Raw genomic sequence first — 26983 nt, forward strand, 5'->3', positions numbered from 1 at the left:
AATAAGAACTGCATGAACATACTTTTATCAAATTGTATTATCATCATCATTTTTTTTACTTGTCCAAATGGCATATGTTTTGTCCATTTGCAAATATGATTTCATAGGAAGTCAAAAGTCGATAGTCAAATTTTATTTGTTGCCAAATGCCATAAGAAATGTCCAAATGCAATATTAAAGTTTGAAAGTGCCAAATCAGAATGTTATGTCCATTTGCTATGTATGATCATAGGAAGTCGATTTACAAACCCAAAAGTCAGTGAACCATGTCCAAAAGGCATTTATACATCCCAAATGATATATAGCACTATGTTAAACGATGAATCAACCTAGATAGTCTATTTGTCATGTATGATCAGGGAGAAGTGGGACTGTTTGATTTTTTGAAAAGCGTCCAAAATGACCAGGGGTGGGGGGGTGCTCCCTACCCAACCGTGGACCCCTTGCTACCCCATTTTAGAAATGTGCTCCTGGTAACCCATTCCAATCACCAGGTGCGCGGCTGTCCATTTGCAATAGGTTTCAATGGTCATTTACCATCACGAATTTGACATGCTCAAAAATACTGCAGAAATGCGAAATTGACTGGTCCAATGAACTCGGGATGGCCGGGCAGTGATTCTGGTTCCTCTCCATCGCTCGTTGGTGTCGATTTCAGAATGTCATTTTGGTGATGGTACCCCACTGTAGCAACAAATATTAAAAAGTATTGAAACATTTCAAAGAAATAGTTTCAACGGTATTGATGGTATTGAAAAACCATCCCTGGCTATTTAACATGTACCCCAGTATACGGTTTACCACCTAAACCTAATCTCAACACAGAGTGCTCTCATGACGCACAGAGCACACCCTTAGTATAGCAGTGTCGAATCATGCAAACTTTGTAACAGCAATCAAACAAATGTCAAATTACCAAAGATGTCATGTTTGCTCAATAACCTTCAACGATTGCAAAATCAAGTTGATAATTATACAGAAAGCAGATCAGCGCCATAACAAATCAGTTGGACAGTCATTTGATTTCCATAGGGTCACATTCTTTTCACTGTAAAAAACATGTAATGGGTTTCATAGTAAGGCTGGACAAAGTTGAATGACTGTTTAACGGATGCCCGCCAAACTTTTCTCCACACAGGCGAAGTGCAGATGTTTCATTTCTCTCTCATGCAGACATGGATGAAGCCAGCGCAAATTCCTACTGTTTATATGTCCAGGTTAAACGTGGGACGTCCCTCATTATAAACAAACAGTTGGTTAAATTCATGGTTATTATATCATTGTATAATTTTCAGATCTATTGGAAGTGATTAACAGATGAAAAAAAACATCTAATTTAACCAATTGACTGGCCAGAGATGAGGGCATTCATCAGCAAATACGCAGTGCAAACTGATAGTATTTTGGACAACCAAATTGAAGTCAACATGATTGATGAAATCAAATCGTGTCAGCTGTATGGCGATTTACTGAGTTGCTGACCACCGGGCTGGGCCTAGTTAATTGCTAAAGCAGCTTTGATGTGTAGCTCTGAAGCAGTCGAGAATGTAGCAATAGGCAAGTAGTACAGTCAGGTGACCACGGAGAGGCACAAGAGCGCTATAAACCCGTTTTGATGGTGTTGATCAGATTAAGTAAATGGTTTCTATACCTGAGTAATCCTAACTGAAGTAACATTTACTGAGTAGCAAGACGCGAGTAATAATATTAAGGAATGTTATTATATGGATCCATAAAATAACCCTTAAATACAAACCATGAAGCTGATGGGCCACACCCTGAAGGCAGTGATGCTGAAACGTTGGTAAATACCCAATCAATTACTGAGAGTTTATAAATGAGTGTGCAACTTTATTTTGAGAGTCCATACATGTGAACCACCTTACATTTTGTTAACTTATTTTTAAATAATGTAAATTTTCTTAATTTGGATAACATTATCTGCCAATTTAACAAACACTAGAAATTGGCTAATTTAAAAAAGTTATTTGAATAGCAAAATACAATTATTCAATAAAAAGCATGTGGGAAACTGTTTATGATGGTGTATCGTTATTAATTGAAGCATCAGGAAGGGTGGGCTCAAAAACATCACTGTCTTTGGAGGGGTGGGCTCAAGAACACTGTCTCGGGAAGGGTGGGCTCAAAAACATCACTGTCACGGGAAGGGTGGGCTCAAGAACATCACTGTCACGGGAAGGGTGGGCTCAAGATCGTCACTGTCACAGGAAGGGTGGGCTCAAGAACACCACTATCTCAGGAGGGGTGGGCTCAAGAACATCACTTTCCCAGGAAGGGTGGGCTCAAGAACATCACTGTCATATTAAGGGTGGGTTCAAGAACATCACTGTCACGGGAGGGGTGGGCTCAAGAACATCACTGTAACGGGAAGGGTGGTCTCAAGAACATCACTGTCACGGGAAGGGTGGGTTCAAGAACATCACTGTCACGGGACATGTGGGGCTCAAGAACATCACTGTCACAGGAGGGGGGGCTCAAGAACATCACTGTCACGGGACATGTGGGGCTCAAGAACATCACTGTCACAGGAGGGTGGGCTCAAGAACATCACTGTCACAGGAGGGTGGGCTCAAGAACATCACTGTCACAGGAGGGTGGGCTCAAGAACATCACTGTCACAGGAGGGTGGGCTCAAGAACATCACTGTCACAGGAGGGTGGGCTCAAGAACATCACTGTCACAGGAGGGTGGGCTCAAGAACATCACTGTCTCAGGAAGGGTGGGCTCAAGAACATCACTGTCTCAGGAAGGGTGGGCTCAAGAACATCACTGTCTCAGGAAGGGTGGGCTCAAGAACATCACTGTCTCAGGAAGGGTGGGCTCAAGAACATCACTGTCTCAGGAAGGGTGGGCTCAAGAACATCACTGTCTCAGGAAGGGTGGGCTCAAGAACATCACTGTCTCAGGAAGGGTGGGCTCAAGAACATCACTGTCTCAGGAAGGGTGGGCTCAAGAACATCACTGTCTCAGGAAGGGTGGGCTCAAGAACATCACTGTCTCAGGAGCGGTGGGCTCAAGAACATCACTGTCTCAGGAGCGGTGGGCTCAAGAACATCACTGTCTCAGGAGCGGTGGGCTCAAGAACATCACTGTCTCAGGAAGGGTGGGCTCAAGAACATCACTGTCACAGGAGGGGGGGCTCAAGAACATCACTGTCTCAGGAGGGGTGGGCTCAAGAACATTCTGACTCAGGAAGGATGAACTCAAGAACATCACTGTCAGTATGGGTGGGCTCGAGAACGTCACTGTCTCAGGAGGGGTGGGCTCGAGAACATCACTGTCTCAGGTATTGTCATAATGGTACCTCATCAGCATCGCAGGTATCTATGGTACCTCATCAGCATCGCAGGTATCTATGGTACCTCATCAGCATAGTAGGCACTTGTGCAATAATCACTTTCCTTTCAACATCCTTCCAACGACCTCTCACCACCACCAACTGAAGTCCCATCATCGGATCCCCATTCTCCCAGCATAGGGCAACCTGTCATCAACATCTTGCTCTGAGGACCATTCATCAGAGACAAGATCTATGTCACAACTCCCACCGAAGGTGGCTCCCCTGCCTGTTCGGGTGGTGCTCGGCGGTCGTCGTCGCCGGTCTACAAGCCACCACCGATCCCTTTTCCTTGCCTGTTCGGGCGGTGCTCGGCGGTCGTCGTCGCCTGACTCACCCCTCCTAGTAACCCTTGACAGCCAAACTATTCAATAAAATTCCATATTGTAATCTGTCTCTGCTGTCATTCAGTTAAGCCTGCACTCGGTTCAATTGGCTATTACTTATAATTCATGGGAAAAGATTACATTTTTGTGGCAAGCTGTGACATACTGTGCTGCCAACTCCCTCCCTCTCTCTATCTCTGTAGAGGAAGCTGTCAGGAATGCCAGAGGAGGAATTGCTGAGTATCCCAGTGGTTGACAATGCCAGGAACAAGCGTCAGAGGAACCCTCGCGATGAGAAACTTACCTCTATACCAGACAGCTTGTTCTTCAAACACCTGACCACAGGAGACAAGCACACCACGTGGACCCACTGCAGGGGGGTTAGTACACACAAACAAACACATTGGGGCTGGGCAAGATGGATAAAATATATCACAATATTTTTCTTATTTTTGGCAGTATTGTGGTATTTTACGGTATTTAAATGTTCTGAATATTAAAAGTTCTAAATACAGTGCCTTGCGAAAGTATTCGGCCCCTTTGAACTTTGCGACCTTTTGCTACATTTCAGGCTTCAAACAAAGATATAAAACTGTATTTTTTTTGTGAAGAATCAACAACAAGTGGGACACAATCATTAAGTGGAACGACATTTATTGGATATTTCAAACTTTTTTTAACAAATCAAACTGAAAAATTGGGCGTGCAAAATTATTCAGCCCCTTTACTTTCAGTGCAGCAAACTCTCCAGAAGTTCAGTGAGGATCTCTGAATGATCCAATGTTCACCTAAATGACTAATGATGATAAATACAATCCACCTGTGTGTAATCAAGTCTCCGTATAAATGCACCTGCACTGTGATAGTCTCAGAGGTCCGTTAAAAGCGCAGAGAGCATCATGAAGAACAAGGAACACACCAGGCAGGTCCGAGATACTGTTGTGAAGAAGTTTAAAGCCGGATTTGGATACAAAAAGATTTCCCAAGCTTTAAACATCCCAAGGAGCACTGTGCAAGCGATAATATTAAAATGGAAGGAGTATCAGACCACTGCAAATCTACCAAGACCTGGCCGTCCCTCTAAACATTCAGCTCATACAAGGAGAAGACTGATCAGAGCTGCAGCCAAGAGGCCCATGATCACTCTGGATGAACTACAGAGATCTACAGCTGAGGTGGGAGACTGATTGTTGTCCTATGGACAGTCGTATATTGCACAAATCTGGCCTTTATGGAAGAGTGGCAAGAAGAAAGCCATTTCTTAAAGATATCCATAAAAAAAGTGTAGTTTCAAGTTTGCCACAAGCCACCTGGGAGACACACCAAACATGTGGAAGAAGGTGCTCTGGTCAGATGAAACCAAAATGGAACTTTTTGGCAACAATGCAAAACATTATGTTTGGCGTAAAAGCAACACAGCTCATCACCCTGAACACGCCATCCCCACTGTCAAACATGGTGGTGGCAGCATCATGGTTTGGGCCTGCTTCTCTTCAGCAGGGACAGGGAAGACTGTTAAAATTGATGGGAAGATGGATGGAGCCAAATACAGGACCATTCTGGAAGAAATCCTGATGGAGTCTGCAAAAGACCTGAGACTGGGACGGAGATTTGTCTTCCAACAAGACAATGATCCAAAACATAGCAAAATCTACAATGGAATGGTTCAAAAATAAACATATCCAGGTGTTAGAATGGCCAAGTCAAAGTCCAGACCTGAATCCAATCGAGAATCTGTGGAAAGAACTGAAAACTGCTGTTCACAAATGCTCTCCATCCAACCTCACTGAGCTCGAGCTGTTTTGCAAGGAGGAATGGGAAAACATTTCAGTCTCTCAATGTGCAAAACTGATAGACATACCAAGCGACTTATATCTGTAGTCGCAGAAAAAGGTGGCGCTACAAAGTATTAACTTAAGGGGGCTGAATAATTTTGCACACCCAATTTCAGTTTTTGTTAAAGTTTGAAATATCCAATAAATGCCATTCAACTTCATGATTGTGTCCCACTTGTTGTTGATTCTTCACAAAAAGTTTTAAATCTTTGTTTGAAGCCTGAAATGTGGCAAAAGGTTGCAAAGTTCAAGGGGGCCGAATACTTTCACAAGGCACTGTATGTTTTATGAGTAGTGACTGACCCTAGAATGGCAACATATTCATTCTAAGGGATTTTAAATTTTCATGATAGACAAGACACTTAATTAAAACTGGCATCCACTTGATCTCAATCATAACCTAATGAGCACAGTATTATATTTTGCAAAACTGTAAGTCACTTCTCATTGCTTTCATACACACATTTTAGCAAAACAGTAAATAAAACTCTACAAGACGCAAAACTCAGTTGAGTAAATCATGACAAACAAAATGTAACATTTGGTCACAGCTGATACAAATTACTCTCATGAATGTGAACCTCGTCTGCACATGTGCCTAACTTCTTTGCACAATTGTTCAATCAGCAATCAGTCCTTATTCATGCATAAAGAGGTCACCTCTGTTGCTGTTTGCAAGAATGTACTAAGTAAAAGGCAGAGGGTGTAATGGTTTTCTTCTGGGGAAAGAGAGGCGGACCAAAATGCAGCGTGGTTAGTTTTGTGCATCTTTAATAAAGATGAAAGTACAACAGTCTACAAAACAAGAACCGTGAAAAACCAAACCAGTCCTACCTGGTGCCACACAGACAGGAACAATCACCCACAAACCCCAACACAAAACAGGCTACCTAAATATGGTTCCCAATCAGAGACAATGACTAACACCTGCCTCTGATTGAGAACCATATCATGCCTAACATAGAAATAGACAAACCAGACACACAACATAGAATGCTCACCCAGCTGTATTTCATGTTTTGATGGAGGTAGTTGATGGACATGAGGCTCAGCCACGTAACACACCACTTAGACCTACTCACTTAAAAGCTTGTGTCTAGTTTCACTGTTATGCACCAACCTATATGCTATGGTAGGGACTGGTCAGCTGCTATCAAATGCTATCAGATGGTATCAAAAGTTTCCAGTAAGCATGCCAGTACCACTTTTCCTGGTATGTGTATTTGTGCTGATCTTCTCTCCATCTCTCCCCTCTCAGGTGTCTGACTCAGTGAGTGGACAGACGGTGGTGGATCCTAAAGGTTACCTCACTGACCTCAACTCTATGATCCCCACACACGGAGGAGACATCAGGGGAGTAGCCCCAGAGAATAAGCACACACACACACATTTGGACACACATTTGTTGCGTATCTGTATCTCTGTCTGTATTGTTGACTGTCTTTTTGTGTGTGTTTGTGTGGATCACATTGGCCAGGTTAGAGGAGGTGACTGGTAAACTACAATTGACCTCATCATGAAGGGCATCGATATGTGCCCCAAGGTAACATGCGCACGCACACAATGTATAGTAGCTTTTTGAAATAGACTTCTGGCTTCCCATGGTGTGTATCTGTATATTTTGGTTGATGTATGAGATTAAATGAGGCCTTCAGTTTCTCCACCAGTCAGTGTCAGTGCTGGTCTGGTTAGATCTACAGACATTAGGGGTGGGCTGGCCTGACTACCCTGCGTTAGATTATCGATCTAGGCCTCTCTGGCTGTCTGGAATGTGCAAAGTACTACAGGTTTATGATATACTGTACCTCAAACTGCTTTACCTCATTGGTGGCGGCAATAATTGATGTGACTGCTAGGCTACAACCAGGTGAATCAGCAGCATTGTCAAGAGTGAACCTCCAAGTAAGCATTTAATTGTAATGTGTACCATGTGTATCATGTGCATATGACAAATAAACATGACTTGACTCAACCAAGGCAGTGATGGTCCAGGCTGTGTGTGTGAGATTAATGTGTGTGTTTTTTGTCCCCAGAGTGAGGATGTGTGGCTGGAGTCTGCCAGGCTGGAGCTAGGGGATACGGCCAAGGCCGTGGTGGCCTAGGCGTTGTGTCACCTCCCCACGTCTGTACGCATCTACATCAGAGCTGTGCTGGAGACCGATGTCAGGGCCAAGAAACGTGTCCTCAGGAAGGGTGAGTGACTGTCTGTGCCCTGACGACGCTACAATGATGCAAACCAGTTTCTCACACCTGTCCAGAGAGATCACTCCAGATTCAAGTCAAATTTGGCATCAAAACCACTAGAGGCAACAATAAAAAACAGCTCATGATGAGTGCCCAGATTTAACCAATGGTCTGTGGAGCAGGAGCCTGCTTCTTAGACCACTGCAGCATCGGTGAGGTATCAAGGCGAGTCTTAATAAATAGCTCAACTTAAACCATGAAGCTGTATTTCTTGTTTTAGCCCTATCGAAAACCTTAATCCTTAAAGACAGGATTTTAGTCGCCTGGAACTTGGGCAACAGTGTAAGTATTTTTCAAACCTCCAGCTTTGGACTGGATGTGTCAATGTGTAGTTCACACTCAATTAGCCACAAAATCCCTAGTTTGAAAGTGACTGTCTTCTGGAAGCTGTGTGCTGCAATTTTCCCTACATTTTTCTCCATGTGGGCCAGCCCCCTAGCAATTTGAGTTTCAGCCAATGAACTTCAGCCCCCTGCCATTTGAGTGACCGCCAGCTAGATGAACACACAGCAGAGTAAGAGAACGATGATGTGATGCATGTATATGCACAAAATATGCAATTTTTGTGCATATATGAGCACTACTTTCAGAACTACAGGCTAAAAAGTATACAAAAGTACCAGAGAATCTCTTAACCCATTCTGAATTAACAACTTTACAACCGTAAAGTACCAGAGAATCTCTTAACCCATTCTGAATTAACGACTTTACAACCATAAAGTACCAGAGAATCTCTTAACCTATTCTGAATGAATGACTTTACAACCGTAAAGTACCAGAGAATCTCTTAACCCATTCTGAATGAACAACTTTACAACCGTAAAGTACCAGAGCATCTCTTAACCCATTCAGTGAGCACTATTACCATCAAGTACTGTATTCTTGGGTTTTGCTCGGGCATTGTGGATGGGGATGGCTGATGGGCGTAAGCCATAAGCTCCGGCCCCGAAGGTTTGTGCGTTCAATCCCAGTAATAGGCACTTGATTTTGTAACTTTGAAATATGTTGTTTGGAGAAAGGTGGAAAAGCGTCTAATTCTGCAATGCGACTGAGAGCTTATTGTCTGCTGTTGAGCTTGGACTATCGATAGAAGGAAAGGAAGACTGAGAGAAGAGGGAAATAAATAGTTCCACAAACCAACGCTCTAGTTCAATTAGTTTCTTATCCCAAATGACACATGTAGTGTTTGATGCCCCCCCTATGTACACCCTGTCATGGTGTCAATGCCGTGTAAGCCCTGATCCATTACACAGTGCAGTTCCCAGCAGCATTCCTCTGTGACAGAGATGGATGTTATGCATCCTATGAAGGTGTTCGCAGCCTACATACATGTCTGGGCTGCCCTCTGTCTGTCTGACTGTATTTCACCAAAGAAAGAAAAAAATATTTCTCCATCACAGTGTGCCTCTCCAGGCTATTAGGCAATGTGTTGATATTAGCATGGCAATTGCCATGATTACATTACGAAATAAAGTGTTGCTGCAGTGATGTGTGTCAAGTTGAGTACAGGGAGTAGACACTGCAGAGCTGAAATAAACACTGACTTGATCCAGCTTAAAAGAGAGAAGGTCATATCATAATGTCCCCCAGCACAGTCTATTTAAAGGTCTACCCACTCATAAATCAGAGATGATTGAAGAGATCCGTCTTTAAATGGTAGAGGAGCCCTGGTCGTGTTTTGTAAGAAGACTGGGGACATGGTGTATCCATATCAATCAAATCAAATCAAATGTATTTATATAGCCCTTCGTACATCAGCTGATATCTCAAAGTGCTGTACAGAAACCCAGCCTAAAACAGCAAGCAATGCAGGTGTAGAAGCACGGTGGCTAGGAAAAACTCCCTAGAAAGGCCAAAACCTAGGAAGCGACCTAGAGAGGAACCAGGCTATGTGGGGTGGCCAGTCCTCTTCTGGCTGTGCCGGGTGGAGATTATAACAGAACATGGCCAAGATGTTCAAATGTTCATAAATGACCAGCATGGTCGAATAATAACAAGGCAGAACAGTTGAAACTGGAGCAGCAGCACAGTCAGGTGGACTGGGGACAGCAAGGAGTCATCATGTCAGGTCGTCCTGGGGCACGGTCCTTGGGCTCAGGTCCTCCGAGAGAGAGAAAGAAAGAGAGAATTAGAGAGAGCATATGTAGGGTGGCCAGTCCTCTTCTGGCTGTTCCGGGTGGAGATTATAACAGAACATGGCCAAGATGTTCAAATGTTCATAAATGACCAGCATGGTCAAATAATAGTAAGGCAGAACAGTTGAAACTGGAGCAGCAGCATGGCCAGGTGGACTGGGGACAGCAAGGAGTCATCATATCAGGTAGTCCTGGGGCATGGTCCTAGGGCTCAGGTCAGTTGAAACTGGAGCAGCAGCATGGCCAGGTGGACTGGGGACAGCAAGGAGCCATCATGTCAGGTAGTCCTGGGGCATGGTCCTAGGGCTCAGGTCCTCCGAGATTGAGAAAGAAAGAAGGAGAGAATTAGAGAACGCACACTTAGATTCACACAGGACACCGAATAGGACAGGAGAAGTACTCCAGATATAACAAACTGACCCTAGCCCCCCGACACAAACTACTGCAGCATAAATACTGGAGGCTGCGACAGGAGGGGTCAGGAGACACTGTGGCCCCATCCGAGGACACCCCCGGACAGGGCCAAACAGGAAGGATATAACCCCACCCACTTTGCCAAAGCACAGCCCCCACACCTCTAGATCCATATAGATCTGTAGTTTTATTTTATAGGCCTCTTCACTCAAGTGGCACTTGCATTTCACTGGCCTGCCTGTTTGGCACAGGATACACATGGTACACAGTACGTGTGTAACAGCTCTGGAGAATGTATCTGTGGAAGACTGCTCTGGAGCTGTGGCTGGCACGGTTGGAATGTATGAGAACGCTAGACGTGTCTAGCTAGACGTGTCTATCACTGCCGCCAAGTTGGAGGAGACCAAAGAGAACACAAATGGTGGAGAAGAGAACAGGGTATAGTGGTGAGAATCTAGAGCAGGAAACACAGGTGTGCTCCAAAGTTCTGTGTGGTCCACTTCCAGCTCTTGGTATTTTCCTGTGACCCACTGAATAAACCAAACAGTCTTGAGCAGCCATAATCCAAAAGCATTCTGCTCCAACCCAGCATTTACAAAACCTCTAATTCAGTCTAATTCTCTTCACTTTTTACCCAAATGTTTTCTGCGTTGCCCTTGACTCCACTATGTAAAATGATACTACGGCCACTCCCTCTCTTCCAAGGTGCTGGCATGCCAGAGTAATATGGCACAACTGTTTTCTCTATCTTATTTTATCTCTGCAGCACATAACAAGCAGCAGCAGACTGCACTTAAACACTGACCTGCGTGTGTGTGCAGGTCAGTGACTGATGTCTTACTGATCTCTGTGCTGTTCAGTGCAATTCACCTCAACTTGCACTCACTGTTTCGCAACTAAGCATTTGACCGCAATTATCTTTCTAATTCCTATCCTTTTTTAAAACGTATTATTCTTTTCCTTCTGACTTTTCATGGCTCTAAAGTAAAGTGGATGTAGAGTGGCCATCTACTGTTCTCTGGCACAGGGATGGGAGTTACAGTTTATTGGAGTGCACAGGGGGAAACATTAAGCACAAGGAGATGGCACTGCAGAGCACGATCAAACCCTGGCTTGATCCATCTCAAAAGAGAAAAGATCATGTCATAATTTCCCCCAGCACAGCTGATTTAAACGTCTATAACGTCTATTTAAACGTCCATAAATCGGAGATGATTTAATGCTTGTGATTGTAATAGGATGGGGACATGATGTTTCCACATGATTCATTCTGTTGTTTTGTAGGCCTCTTCACTCAAGTGGCTCCACCATTCCACTGGCCTGCACGACTGTACTAGGCACGGGTCACAAGTTCTCTCTCTCCTTCACTAGGCTCAACAGTGAGCACTATTACCATCAAGTAATGTATTCTTGGGTTGAGTGTGACAAGGCAGGCAACGTGCCAGGCGGTGACCCGGGCGATAATTGGTATCGGCATCGAGGAGAGCTGTAAACACACCTGGATGGAGGACGCAGAGAGTGTAAGAATGATGACCATATACCTGTAACCTCTCACTACCCAAATGTACCAAATGCCCAACACCCCTAATTACATCAGGAACATTTGGTATATCCACGGTTTGATACATTATTTGTAATTTGTTTTTATTTCAGTGTCTCCCACGGGGTGTTGGTGTGTGTAATGTGACTGTTGTTGTGTTTCAGTGTGTGTCCCATGGGTACTGGAGTGTGCCCGTGCCATCTATGCCCACGCCATGCAAACGTTCCTCAGAAAAATGAGTGTGTGACTCAGGTCATCTTACTTCGAATAGAACCATGGCACCAGGTGTGTGTGCGTGCGTGCGTGTGTGTGTGTGTGTGTGTGTGTGTGTGTGTGTGTGTGTGTGTGTGTGTGTGTGTGTGTGTGTGTGTGTGTGTGTGTGTGTGTGTGTGTGTGTGTGTGTGTGTGTGTGTGTGTGTGTGTGTGTGTGTGTGTGTGTGTGTGTGTGTGTGTGTGTGTGTGTGTGTGTGTGAAAGCAGAAGTTGAATCAAATGACTACGTGCATTGTAAACTAGAATATTTCAGAGTGGATATCTTCACTGTGGCAATTTATTTTGGCAGGTGACTCAATAGAAGCCAAATAAATTGATTGGTCGCTTATCTAGGAGTCCGTCTTGTCTTAATGTACAATAGTGATTATATTCACCCTCTTAATGATCCCATTTGGTTAGTTGTGATCAATCACTTTTTCAAAGCCTCTCTTACACTCTCAATTACTTATTAAATCTCTCCCTCTTCCCCCTCTTCCCCCTTTCGTCACCCCTCCCTCTATCTTTCCCCACATCTCCCTCTCATTTCACCTCCTTTCTATCTCTCCATACCTCACCCTCTTACTTCTCCTCCATCCATCCTTGTTACCCCCCATCCCAGGGAGTCTCTGGAGGCTGCAGAGGGTGGTGGCTCACTATCCTGTGGCTGTTGGGGACGTAGTCCAAGTGGCTGGCTGAGAACTGCCTGCTGCTTGCAGCATTCTGGCTCTTGCCCTCCAGGTGAGAGAGGAACAATGAGCTTGCTAGCTTGAGTAAACATGCTTATTCCAATGTTATCTTTCTTTCTTAACAATAGGGTACACAGCAAAGTGCAAACCAAGATTTGATACAAGCAAAACACATTTCTCCCTTTGTGTCCAGGCTAACCCTAACAGTGAAGAGATATGGTTGGCTGCTGTGAAGCTGGAGTCTGACAATAATGAAAATGAAGACCGTCGGCTACTGGCCAAGGTTGTAGCAGTGCTCCTACTTCCAGGGTGAGTCCCAAATGTGGTTGGGTGTGTGATGGAAGATATAAAAGATGGTGTGTGCATATTCACATGTGTGAGAGATGACAGGGATTTGAGTTGAGTGGGAGGGAGGGAATGTCCTGCTACTCCACTATATGTAACTATAACCTTTAACTGTTAGCCTTAGCCAAGACTCCACTATTGATACAGCAAGGTTAATCAGAGTGAGTCCCCTTAGTCATCCATCTTAGTTTGCACAACATCAGTGGCGGTGGGGAGTTAAAGAAGAGATTGAGGGCCCCAAGGGGATAATTTGGCTTATCAGAAGGGCCCACTGGGAGATCTAAATAATATGCTGTAGGCCTATAACCGCATACACAGTTTGCTCAGTCATTTACTATAAAAGGTCAATTTCAATCTGGAAGCTGGTGGCTGTGTTAGGTGTGTAGGGGTTGCCTCTTCGTCAGGCAGAACAGCAGGAATTGGTGAGATGAACCTGACCTCAGAGAGGAAGTATTATGTGAAGTTAATGGGGCGTTATACAGTAGCAGTCTTCTCCATAAATCCATGCCCAGGCTTGCTAGATTCATAACTAGATAAGAAACCACCATAGTGCTCTCTGTTACCAGGAAATCGATCAATGCCCTTGTTTGGCAAGAAAAACCGAGTTTCGCTGCTGTAGTCAGCAGAAACTGTCAAGAACTGAGGCTATGCCTGAGGATGTTAGCACTTGCAACTTTGAAACATGACATGAACCTTTTTGGGATAGGGGCAGCATAGGGGCAGCATCTTCACTTTTGGATGAATAGTGTGTCCTTAGTGAACTTCCTCCTACTATGTCCCAGATGCTAATATATGCATAATATTAGTAGTATTAGATAGAAAACACTCTGAAGTTTCAAAAACTGTTTGAATGATGTCTGTGAGTATAACAGAACTCATATGGCAGGCGAAAACCTGAGAAAAATCCAACTAGGAAGTGGGACATCTGAGGTTTGTAGTTTTTCAAAGCTTGGCCTACACATTGAGATATGGATGAGGTTGCACTTCCTATGGCTTCCACTAGATGTCAACCGTCTTTTGAAACTTGAATGAGGATTCTACTATAAAGGAGGGGCTCATGAGACCTCTTTGAGTCAGTGGTCTGTGATTTAAACGGGATATTTTGTCACAACAAGATGCTCGACTATGCATATAATTGACAGCTTTGGATAGAAAACACTCTGACGTTTCCAAAACTGCAAAGATATTGTCTGTGAGTGCAACAGAACTGATGTTGCAGGCGAAGGATGACCTGAAATATTCTGCTTTTACAAACTGTTAAACTGTATTCAAATTAAACACAATACCTTGCTCTTGTTAAAGCTTTTAGAATGTAGGAAGGCCTGAGATAAAAATCCAATCAGGAAGTGCCACATTTTTTAAAACCGCTTCATGCCAATGACTCCTTATATGGCTGTGAATAAGCTACGAATGAGCTTACATTTTCTACGTATTCCCCAAGGTGTCTACAGCATTGTGCGTCTTTTTACGCATTTATGTTGAAGAATAGCCATAAGGGACCACATTGAGCAAGTGGTCACATGATGGCTCCAGCAGAAAATCTTGCGTAAAGTACACAAGTAGCCATTTTTCCAATCGCTTCTTATGAGAAACCAATTGTCCCGACGGATATATTATCGAATAGATATGTGAAAAACACCTTGAGGATTGATTCTAAACAACATTTGCCATGTTTCTGTCGATATTATGGAGCTAATTTTGAAAAAAGTTTGTCGTTGTAGTGACCGCATTTTCCGGTCGATTTCTCAGCCAAACATGACGAACAAACGGGAGCTTTTTCGCCTACAAAAATAATATTCTTTTGAAAAATGGAACATTTGCTATCTAACTGGGAGTCTCCTGAGTGAAAACATCCGAAGTTCTTCAAAGGTAAATTATTTAATTTGATTGCTTTTCTTATTTTCGTGAAAATGTTGCCTGCTGCAGGCAGAGCCTAGCATAGCCTTATGCCATGATAAACTTACACAAATGCTTGTCTAGCATTGGCTGTAAAGCATATTTTGAAAATCTGAGATGACAGTGTGATTAACAAAATGCTAAACTGTGTCTCAATATATTTCATTTGTGATTTTCATGAATAGGAAGATATTGTAGGAAGACTTATGTCTGCTGCGATATGCTAATTAGTTTGAGGCTATGATTACGCTCCCGGATCCGGGTTTGAGAGTCACAAGAAGTTTTAAGGAGATGTCGATCTTTAATTCTTTGAATAACAAAATCAGCAGATGTTTTGGAATCAAAACATTACTGCAAGTTACGCGCCAATGTAAACTGAGATTTTTTTATAGAAATACGCACATTATCGAACAACACATACATGTATTGTGTAACATGAAGTCCTATGAGTGTCATCTGATGAAGATCATCAAAGCTTAGTGATTCATTTTATGTATATTTCTGCTTATTTTGACTTCTATCTTTGGCTGGAAAAATGGCTGTGTGTGTTTTTGTGACTTGGCTCTGACCTAACATAATCATATGTTGTGCTTTAGCTGTAAAGCATTTTTGAAATCGGACATGGTGGGTAGATTAACAAGATGTTTATCTTTAATTTGCTGTAATGGACTTCTTAATGTGTGAAAGTTACATATTTCCCAAAAATATTTTGGCATTTCGTGCGCTGCCATTTCAGCGGAATATTGTCGAGGGACACCGCGCGAGAAAGTTGAATTACTTTTTAACAATGGTTGTCTTTACACTGCCTACTTTTGTTTGATGTTATTTCTTTGCATGCTTTTATTCACAATGAAATGTTGTTTCTGACGATAAGAGTGTTCTAATGTAAGAACTAAGATGAAAAGTGAATGTAAAGTGTGTGTGTGTGTTTGTCCCTATGTTGGTGTTTATGAAGTGAGGCTGGAGTGGGTGTTGGGGAACATTAAAACATATAACAAGGCCTTGAAACACTAAGGAGGAACAGTCTGAGCACAACGAGAAGGCCAGAAAGGCCTACAACCAGGGGGAGAGGAGGGGAGAGAGGCCTACAACCAAGGGGAGAGGAGAGAAGGGGAGAGAGGCAAACAACCAGGGGGAGGGGAGAGATGGCCAGAGAGGCCTACGACCAGGGGGAGAGGAGGGGAGAGAGGCCTACAACCAGGGGGAGAGAAGAGAAGGGGAGAGAGGCAAACAACCAGGGGAGGGGAGAGATGGCCAGAGAGGCCTCCGACCAGGGGGGAGAGGAGGGAGAGAGGCCTACAACCAGGGGGAGAGGAGGGGAGAGAAGGCCAGAGAGGCGTACGACCAGGGGGAGAGGAGGGGAGAGAGGCCTACAACCAGGGGGAGAGGAGAGAAGGGGAGAGAGGCAAACAACCAGGGAGAGGGGAGAGATGGCCAGAGAGGCCTACGACCAGGGGGAGAGGAGGGGAGAGAGGCCTACAACCAGGGGGAGAGGAGGGGAGAGAAGGCCAGAGAGACCTACAACCAGGGGGAGAGGAGGGGAGAGAAGGCCAGAGAGACCTACAACCAGGGGTAGAGGAGGGGAGAGGAGGGGAAAGAAGGCCAGAGAGACCCACAACCAGGGGGAGGAGGGGAGAGAATGCCAGAGAGGACTAAAACCAGGGGGAGAGGAAGGGAGAGAGGCCTACAACCAGGGGGAGAGGAGGGGGAGAGGAGGGGAGAGAAGGCCTGAGAGGTCGACAACCAGGGGGAGAGGAGGGGAGAAAAGGCCTGAGAGGCCTACAACCAGGGGGAGAGGAGGTGAGAGAAGGGGAGAGAAGGCCAGAGAGGCCGACAACCAGGGGGAGAGAAGGGGAGAGAAGGGGAGAGAAGGCCAGAGAGGCCTACAACCAGGGGGAGATAAGGCCAGAGAGGCCTACAACCAGGGGGAGAGGAGGGGAGAGAAGGGGAGAGAAGGTCAGAAAGGCGTACAACCAGGGGGAGAGGAGGGAGAGAGGAGGGGAGAGAATGCCAGAGAGGACTAAAACCAGGGGGAGAGGAAGGGAGAAAGGCCTACAACCAGGGGGAGAGGAGGGGGAGAGGAGGGGAGAGAAGGCCTGAGAGGTCGACAACCAGGGGAGAGGAGGGGAGAAAAGGCCTGAGAGGCCTACAACCAGGGGGAGAGGAGGTGAGAGAAGGGGAGAGAAGGCCAGAGAGGACGACAACCAGGGGAGAGGAGGGGAGAGAAGGGAAGAGAAGGCCAGAGAGGCCTACAACCAGGGGGAGATAAGGCCAGAGAGGCGTACAACCAGGGGGAGAGGAGGGGAGAGAGGAGGGGAGAGAAGGCCTGAGAGGTCGACAACCAGGGGGAGAGGAGGGGAGAAAAGGCCTGAGAGGCCTACAACCAGGGGAGAGGAGGTGAGAGAAGGGGAGAGAAGGCCAGAGAGGCCGAAAACCAGGGGGAGAGGAGGGGAGAGAAGGGGAGAGAAGGTCAGAGAGGCCTACAACCAGGGGGAGAGGAGGGAAGAGAGGCCTACAACCAGGGGGAGAGGAGGGGAGAGAAGGCCAGAGAGGCCTACAACCAGGGGAGAGGAGGGAAGAGAAGGGGAGAGAAGGCCAGAGAGGCCTACAACCAGGGGGAGATAAGGCCAGAGAGGCCGACAACCAGGGGGAGAAGAGGGGAGAGAAGGGGAGAGTAGGCCAGAGAGGCATACAACCAGGGGGAGAGGAGGGGAGAGAGGCCTACAACCAGGGGGAGAGGAGGGGAGAGAAGGGGAGAGAAGGCCAGAGAGGCCTACAACCAGGGGAGAGGAAGGGAGAGAAGGCCAGAGAGGCCTACAACCAGGGGGAGAGGAGGGGAGAGAGGCCTACAACCAGGGGGAGAGGAGGGGGAGAGAAGGCCAGAGAGGCCTACAACCAGGGGGAGAGAAGGAGAGAGAAGGCCAGAGAGGCCGACAACCAGGGGAGAGGAGGGGAGAGAAGGGGAGAGAAGGCCAGAGAGGCCTAAAACCAGGGAGAGATAAGGCCAGAGAGGCCTACAACGAGGGGGAGAGGAGGGGAGAGAAGGGGAGAGAAGGCCAGAGAGGCGTACAACCAGGGGGAGAGGAGGGGAGAGAGGCCTACAACCAGGGGGAGAGGAGGGGAGAGAAGGGGAGATAAGGCCAGAGAGGCCTACAACCAGGGGAGAGGAGGTGAGAGAAGGGGAGAGAAGGCCAGAGAGGCCGACAACCAGGGGGAGAGGATTGGAGAGAAGGGGAGAGAAGGCCAGTGAGGCGTACAACCAGGGGGAGAGGAGGGGAGAGAGGCCTACAACCAGGGGGAGAGGAGGGGAGAGAAAGGGAGAGAAGGCCAGAGAGGCCTACAACCAGGGGGAGAGGAGGGAAGAGATGTGGAGAGAAGGCCAGAGAGGCCTACTACAAGGGGGAGAGAAGACCAGAGAGGCCTACAACCAGGGGGAGAGGAGGGGAGAGAAGGGGAGGCCTACAACCAGGGGAGAGGAGGGGAGAGAGGCCTACAACCAGGGGGAGAGGAGGGGAGAGAAGGCCAGAGAGGCGTACGACCAGGGGGAGAGGAGGGAAGAGAGGCCTACAACCAGGGGGAGAGGAGAGGAGAAATGGGGAGCGAGGTCTACAACCAGGGGGAGAGGAGGGGAGAGAAGGCCAGAGAGGGCTACAACCAGGGGGAGAGGAGGGGAGAGAAGGCCAGAGAGATCTACAACCAGGGGGAGAGGAGGGGAGAGGAGGGGAGAGAAGGCCAGAGAGACCTACAACCAGGGGTAGAGGAGGGGAGAGGAGGGGAGAGAAGGCCAGAGAGAACCACAACCAGGGGGAGAGGAGGGGAGAGAATGCCAAAGAGGACTAAAACCAGGGGGAGAGGAAGGAGAGAGGCCTACAACCAGGGGGAGAGGAGGGGGAGAGGAGGGGAGAGAAGGCCTGAGAGGTCGACAACCAGGGGAGCGGAGGTGAGAGAAGGAGAGAGAAGGCCAGAGAGGCCGACAACCAGGGGAGAGGAGGGGAGAAAAGGGGAGAGAAGGCCAGAGAGGCGTACAACCAGGGGGAGAGGAGGGGAGAGAGGCCTAAAACCAGGGGAGAGGAGGGGAGAGAAGGGGAGAGAAGGCCAGAGAGGCCTACAACCAGGGGGAGAGGATGGGAGAGAAGGGGAGATAAGGCCAGAGAGGCGTACAACCAGGGGGAGAGGAGGGGAGAGAGGCCTACAACCAGGGGGAGAGGAGGGGAGAGAAGGATAGAGAAGGCCAGAGAGGCCTACAACCAGGGGGAGAGGAGGGGAGAGAAGGGGAGAGAAGGGCAGAGAGGCCTACAACCAGGGGAGAGGAGGGGAGAGGAGGGGAGAGAGGCCTACAACCAGGAGGTGAGGAGGGGAGAGGAGGGGAGAGAAGGCCAGAGAGGCCTACAACCTGGGGGAGAGTAGGGGGAGAGAAGGGGTGAGAGGCCTACAACCAGGGGGAGAGAAGTGGAGAGAAGGCTAGGTAGGCCTACAACCAGGGTCAGAGGAGAGGAGAGGAGGGGAGAGAATGCCAGAGAGGACTACAATCAGGGGTAGAGGAGTGGAGAGGAGGCCTATAACCAGGGGGAGAGGAGGGGAGATAAGGTCAAGGAGGCCTACAAACATTTAACATTTACATTTAAGTCATTTAGCAGACGCTCTTATCCAGAGCGACTTACAAATTGGTCCATTCACCTTATGACATCCAGTGGAACAGTCACTTTACAATAGTGCATCTAAAACTTAAGGGGGGGTGAGAGGGATTACTTATCCTATCCTAGGTATTCCTTAAAGAGGTGGGGTTTCAGGTGTCTCCGGAAGGTGGTGATTGACTCCGCTGTCCTGGCATCGTGAGGGAGTTTGTTCCACCATTGGGGGGCCAGGGCAGCGAACAGTTTTGACTGGGCTGAGCGGGAGCTGTACTTCCTCAGTGGTAGGGAGGCGAGCAGGCCAGAGGTGGATGAACGCAGTGCCCTTGTTTGGGTGTAGGGCCTGATCAGAGCCTGGAGGTACTGAGGTGCCGTTCCCCTCACAGCTCCGTAGGCAAGCACCATGGTCTTGTAGCGGATGCGAGCTTCAACTGGAAGCCAGTGGAGAGAACGGAGGAGCGGGGTGACGTGAGAGAACTTGGGAAGGTTGAACACCAGACGGGCTGCGGCGTTCTGGATGAGTTGAAGGGGTTTAATGGCACAGGCAGGGAGCCCAGCCAACAGCGAGTTGCAGTAATCCAGACGGGAGATGACAAGTGCCTGGATTAGGACCTGCGCCGCTTCCTGTGTGAGGCAGGGACTACAACCAGGGGGAGTGGAGTGGAGAGAAGGTGAGAGAGGTCTACAACCAGGGGGAGAGAAGGGGAGAGAGGTCTACAACCAGGGAGAGAGGAGGGGAGAGAAGGGAAGAGAAGGCCCGAAATGCCTACAACCTGAGGGAGAGGAAGGGGAGAGAAGGGGTGAGAGGCCTACAACAAGGGGGAGAGGAGGGGAGAGAAGGGGCGAGAAGGGGACAGAAGGCCTGAGAGGACTACAACCAGGGGGAGAGGAGTGGAGAGAGGCCTACAACCAGGGTGGAAGGAGGGGAGAGAAGGCTAGAGAGGACTACAACTAGGGGTAGAGGAGTGGAGAGGAGGCCTACAACCAGGGGGAGAGGAGGGGAGAGAAGGCCAGGGAGGCGTACAACCAGGGGGAGAGGAGTGGAGAGAAGGGGAGAGAAGGCCAGAGAGGCCTACAACCAGGGTTAGAGGAGGGGAGAGGAGACCTACAACCAGGGGGAGAGAGGGGAGAGAAGGCCAGGGAGGCCTACAACCAGGGGGAGACAAGGCCTGAGAGGCCGACAACCAGGGGTAGAGGAGGTGAGAGGAGGGGAGAGATGGGAGAGAAGGCCTGAGAGGCCTACAATGAGGGGGAGAGGAGGAGGAAAGGAGGGGAGAGAAGGCCAGAGAGGCCTACAACAAGGTGTCAGATGAGGGGAGAGAAGGCCAGAGATGCCTACGACCAGGGCGAGAGGAGGTGAGAGAAGGGGAGAGAAGGTCAGAGAGGCATACAACCAGGGGGAGAGGAGGGGAGAGAGGCCTACAACCAGGGGGAGAGGAGGGGAGAGAAAGGGAGAGAAGGCCAGAGAGGCCTACAACCAGGGGGAGAGGAGGGAAGAGATGGAGAGAGAAGGCCAGAGAGGCCTACTACCAGGGGGAGAGAAGACCAGAGAGGCCTACAACCAGGGGGAGAGGAGGGGAGAGAAGGGGAGGCCTACAACCAGGGGAGAGGAGGGGAGAGAGGCCTACAACCAGGGGGAGAGGAGGGGAGAGAAGGCCAGAGAGGCGTACGACCAGGGGGAGAGGAGGGAAGAGAGGCCTACAACCAGAGGGAGAGGAGAGGAGAAATGGGGAGCGAGGTCTACAACCAGGGGGAGAGGAGGGGAGAGAAGGCCAGAGAGGCCTACAACCAGGGGGAGAGGAGGGGAGAGAAGGCCAGAGAGATCTACAACCAGGGGGAGAGGAGGGGAGAGGAGGGGAGAGAAGGCCAGAGAAGCCTAGAAACAGGTGTAGAGGAGGGAACAGGAGGCCTACAACATGGGGGCAGAGGCGGGGGAATTAAGGTCTACAACGTGGGGGAGAGGAGTAGAGAGGCGGCCAGGGAGGCCTACAACCAGGGGAGAGGAGGGGGAGCACAGGCCAGCTAGGCCTACAACCAGGGGGAGAGTTAGGCCAGAGAGGCCTACAACCAGGGGGAGAGAAGGGCAGAGAGGCCTACAACCAGGGGGAGAGGAGGGGGAGAGGAGGGAGAGAGGCCTACAACCAGGAGGTGAGGAGGGGAGAGGAGGGGAGAGAAGGCCAGAGAGGCCTACAACCTGGGGGAGAGGAGGGGGAGAGAAGGGGTGAGAGGCCTACAACCAGGGGGAGAGAAGTGGAGAGAAGGCTAGGTAGGCCTACAACCAGGGTCAGAGGAGAGGAGAGGAGGGGAGAGAATGCCAGAGAGGACTACAATCAGGGGTAGAGGAGTGGAGAGGAGGCCTATAACCAGGGGGAGAGGATGGGAGATAAGGTCAAGGAGGCCTACAACCAGGGGGAGTGGAGTGGAGAGAAGGTGAGAGAGGTCTACAACCAGGGGGGGAGAAGGGGAGAGAGGTCTACAACCAGGGAGAGAGGAGGGGAGAGAAGGGAAGAGAAGGCCCGAAATGCCTACAACCTGGGGGAGAGGAAGGGGAGAGAAGGGGTTAGAGGCCTACAACAAGGGGGAGAGAAGTGGAGAGAAGGCTAGGTAGGCCTACAACTAGGGGGAGAGGAGGGGAGAGAAGGGGCGAGAAGGGGACAGAAGGCCTGAGAGGACTACAACCAGGGGGAGAGGAGGGGAGAGAGGCCTACAACCAGGGTGGAAGGAGGGGAGAGAAGGCTAGAGAGGACTACAACTAGGGGAGAGGAGTGGAGAGGAGGCCTACAACCAGGGGGAGAGGAGGGGAGAGAAGGCCAGGGAGGCGTACAACCAGGGGGAGAGGAGTGGAGAGAAGGGGAGAGAAGGACAGAGAAGCATACAACCAGGGGGAGAGGAGGGGAGAAAAGGGGAGAGAAGGCCAGAGAGGCCTACAACCAGGGTTAGAGGAGGGGAGAGGAGACCTACAACCAGGGGGAGAGAGGGGAGAGAAGGCCAGGGAGGCCTACAACCAGGGGGAGACAAGGCCTGAGAGGCCGACAACCAGGGGTAGAGGAGGTGAGAGGAGGGGAGAGACGGGAGAGAAGGACTGAGAGGCCTACAATGAGGGGGAGAGGAGGAGAAAAGGAGGGGAGAGAAGGCCAGAGAGGCCTACGACCAGGGCGAGAGGAGGTGAGAGAAGGCCAGAGAGACTTACAACCAGGGGGAGAAGAGGGGAGAGAATGCCAGAGAGGCCTACAACCAGGGGAGAGGAAATGAGAGAGACCTACAACCAGGGGAGAGGAGGGGAGAGAAGGCCAGGGAGGCCTACAACCAGGGGAGAGGAGGGGAGACGAGGGGAGAGAAGGCCAGAGAAGCCTACAAACAGGTGTAGAGGAGGGAACAGGAGGCCTACAACATGGGGGCAGAGGCGGGGGAATTAAGGTCTACAACGTGGGGGAGAGGAGTAGAGAGGCGGCCAGGGAGGCCTACAACCAGGGGGAGAGGAGGGGGAGCACAGGCCAGCTAGGCCTACAACCAGGGGGAGAGTTAGGCCAGAGAGGCCTACAACCAGGGGGAGAGAAGGGGGAGCACAGGCCAGCTAGGCCTACAACCAGGGGGAGAGTTAGGCCAGAGAGGCCTACAACCAGGGGGAGAGAAGGGGAGAGAAGGCCAGAGAGGCCTACAACCAGGGGGAGAAGAGGGGAGAGAATGCCGGAGAGGACTACACCAAGGTGAGAGGAGGGGAGAGAGGCCTACAACCAGGGGGAGAGGAGGGGCAAGAAGGCCAGAGAGGCCTACAACCAGGGGTAGAGGAGGGGAGAGGAGTCCTACAACCAGGGGGAGAGGAGGGGAGAGAAGGCCAGAGAAGCCTACAACCAGGTGTAGAGGAGGGGAGAGGAGGCCTACAACGTGAGGGGAGAGGAGGGGAGAGAAGGCCAGAGAGGCCTACAACCTGGGAGAGAGGAGGGGGAGAGAAGGGGTGAGAGGGCTACAACCAGGGGGAGAGAAGTGGAGAGAAGGCTAGGTAGGTCTACAACCAGGGGGAGAGGTGGGGGAGAGAAGGGGTGAGAGGGCTACAACCAGGGGGAGAGAAGTGGAGAGAAGGCTAGGTAGGCCTACTACCAGGAGGAGAGGAGGGGAGAGAAGGCCAGAGAGTCCTACAACCAGCGGTAGACGAGGGGAGAGGAGTCCTACAACCAGGGGGAGAGGAGGGGAGAGAAGGCCAGAGAAGCCTACAACCAGGTGTAGAGGAGGGGAGAGGAGGCCTACAACGTGAGGGGAGAGGAGGGGAGAGAAGGCCAGAGAAGCCTACAAACAGGTGTAGAGGAGAAGGCTAGGTAGGCCTACAACCAGGGGGAGAGGTGGGGGAGAGAAGGGGTGAGAGGGCTACAACCAGGGGGAGAGAAGTGGAGAGAAGGCTAGGTAGGCCTACTACCAGGAGGAGAGGAGGGGAGAGAAGGCCAGAGAGGCCTACAACCAGGGGTAGACGAGGGGAGAGGAGGTCTACAACCAGGGGGAGAGGAGGGGAGAGAAGGTGAGAGAGGTCTACAACCAGGGGGAGAGAAGGGGAGAGAGGTCTACAACCAGGGAGAGAGGAGGGGAGAAAAGGGAAGAGAAGGCCCGAGATGCCTACAACCTGGGGGAGAGGAGGGGGAGAGAAGGGTTGAGAGGCCTACAACAAGGGGGAGAGAAGTGGAGAGAAGGCTAGGTAGGACTACAACCAGGGGAGAGGAGGGGAGAGAGGCCTACAACCAGGGTGGAAGGAGGGGAGAGAAGGCCAGAGAGGCCTACAACCAGGGGAAGAAGAGGGGGAGAGGAGGGTAGAGAAGGCCAGAGACGCCTACAACCAGGGGGAGAGGAGGGGAGAGAAGGTCAAGGAGGACTACAACCAGGGGGAGAGAGTGGAGAGAAGGTCAGGGAGGCATACAGCCAGGGGGAGAGAAGGCCAGAGAGGCCTACAACCAGGGGGAGAGAAAGGGAGAGGAGGCCTACAATCAGGGGGTGAGGAGGGGAGAGTAGGGGAGAGAAGGCCAGAGAGGCCTACAACCAGAAATGAAATCCTTGTTAATCCAACCACGATGTCAGATTTATAAAATGCTTTTCGGCGAAAGCATACCTGGCCCAGAACATACCTAGCCCAGAACATAGCCCAGTTGACAAATTATTCCAGACAGTAACCAGCCAAGCAGAAGTGTTATAATACTCAGAAACAGAGATAAAAATAATCCCTTACCTTTGATGATCTTCATATGGTGGCACTCAGAATGTTCCTTTTGTTCAATAAAGTCTCTTTATATCCAAAAACCTCAGTTTTATTCACACGTTTTCTTCAGCAATCCACAGGCTCAAACGCAGTCAAAACAGGCAGACAAAAAAATCCAAATTGTATCAGTAAAGTTCTTAGAAACATGTCAAATGATGTTTATATTCAATCCTCAGGTTGTTTTTAGCCTAAATGATCTATCATATTTCAACCGGACAATAACGTCGTCAATATAAAAGGTAAACAAGAAATGCACTCTCTCGCTATTGAGCATGAAAAAGCTCTGTGACACGTCAGGGTCCACTCATTCAGACTGGTCTTACTCTCTCATTTATCAGAATTACAAGCCTGAAACCATTTCTAAAGACTGTTGACATCTAGTGGAAGGCATAGGAACTGCAAATCGAGTCCTATGTCAATGGATATTGTAATGGCATTGAATTAAATTCCTGAATGGATTTCTCTCAGATTTTCGCCTGCCAAATCAGTTCTGTTATACTCACAAACACTATTTTAACAGTGTTGGAAACTTTAGAGTGTTTCCTATCCAAATCTATGCATATGCATATGCATATCATAACTTCTGGGCCCGAGTAGCAGGCCATTTAATTTGGGCATGCTTTTCATCCAAAATTCCGAATGCTGCCCCCTACCCTAGTATAAATTATTTATTAAATCATTATTTCTTAAAGTTCTTGTCTCATCTCTCGTCATCATTTTACCACTGATAGCTAGTTACATACCAATGATTGGTTTAGCATAGCAATATTGTAAATATTGTAGAATGAATAGAGTGAACAACCAGGTCAAAAACAACCCAATAGAACTAATGACTATCCTGTTTGGCTAGCAACTTCAGAACCTGAGAACTATCAACTGGCTTTTGTCCGGACTATATCGTCTGCTAGAAGAATGAAATAAAACTAACTTACTCATTCAAATAAATGTTATAATGAAAATATGTCATTCTCTGTGTTGTCATAATTGTCCTTCAATTTGCAAGAGGCTAAATACAGTATATGTCACCGGAGAAAGCATCCGAGCCAGCAAAACAGTGCTCCTCTGTCTCTGTATGTGTATCAATCTGATGTGGTCTGGTCATAAAGAGTATGACATTGTTGTCGCCTGGAGCATTGAATGCATTGGAGCATTTGGCCTCCCTTGATAAAAGAAAAATATAAAATATTAGCCAGTCAATGTTGCGGTAAACTGAGTGAACCAAAAAAAAGTGTGAAGGGAAGCCAGTTTGGATTTGGCTTCACTCCTATCACGAAGAAATACGTCATTGACAGAAACAACTTGAATTGTTGCATGTCGTTGTGTATTTGTCCTCCAGTGGCTAACATTGGCCCTTTCAGAAATTAGCCATGGATGAAAATATATATATTATATTTGAGATTATTCAAACTAGCCACCCTTTGCCTTGACGACAGCAAAGCACACTCTTGGCATTCTCTCAAACAAATTCATCTGTAATGCTTTTCCAACAGTCTTGCAGGAGTTCCCACATATCCTGAGCCCTTGTTGGTTGCTTTTCTTTCACTCTACGGTCAAACTCAACCCAAACCCAAACCATTTCAGTTGGGTTGACGTCAGGTGATTGTGGAGGCCAGGTAATGTGATGCAGCAACTCCATCACTCTCCTTCTTTGTCAAATACCCTAACACAGACTGGAGGTGTGTTTTGGGTCATTGTCCTGTTGAAAAACAAATGATAGTCCCACTAAGGGCAAAGCAGATGGAATGAATGCTGTGGTACCCATGATGGTTAAGTGTGTTATGCTGGTGAATGAGGACCCAAAAGCGACTTAACAGAAACAGAGTCTTTATTCCAGTCTATAACAAAAACGATAATCCTGGATATAATCTCAGGTAAAGTCAAACAGGAAAACTGAAATCCTCTAGGCAGTAGAGGGGAACAACTGGAGACGCGACCACAGACTGCAGGTCGCTTCGGGAAGGCGCAGGCCGTAGCTGATATAGATACCTGCTCACACGCAGCATCTGAAGAAGGCAGAAACACGACAGGGCGGAACAAGGACACAGAACAGCAAACATCAAACAAGGATCCGACAAGGACAGAA

At 48.6% G+C, this 26983-nt stretch overlaps 1 pseudogene; it reads left to right on the forward strand.

Moving 5' to 3' along the window:
- The first annotated feature begins 2455 nt into the window (after positions 1-2455).
- LOC124040653 overlaps positions 2456-26983 on the forward strand; it is a 33168-nt pseudogene continuing 8640 nt past the window's right edge.

Source organism: Oncorhynchus gorbuscha, linkage group LG08 (genome assembly GCF_021184085.1).
Source record: "Oncorhynchus gorbuscha isolate QuinsamMale2020 ecotype Even-year linkage group LG08, OgorEven_v1.0, whole genome shotgun sequence".
Taxonomy (NCBI): Eukaryota; Metazoa; Chordata; class Actinopteri; order Salmoniformes; family Salmonidae; genus Oncorhynchus; species Oncorhynchus gorbuscha.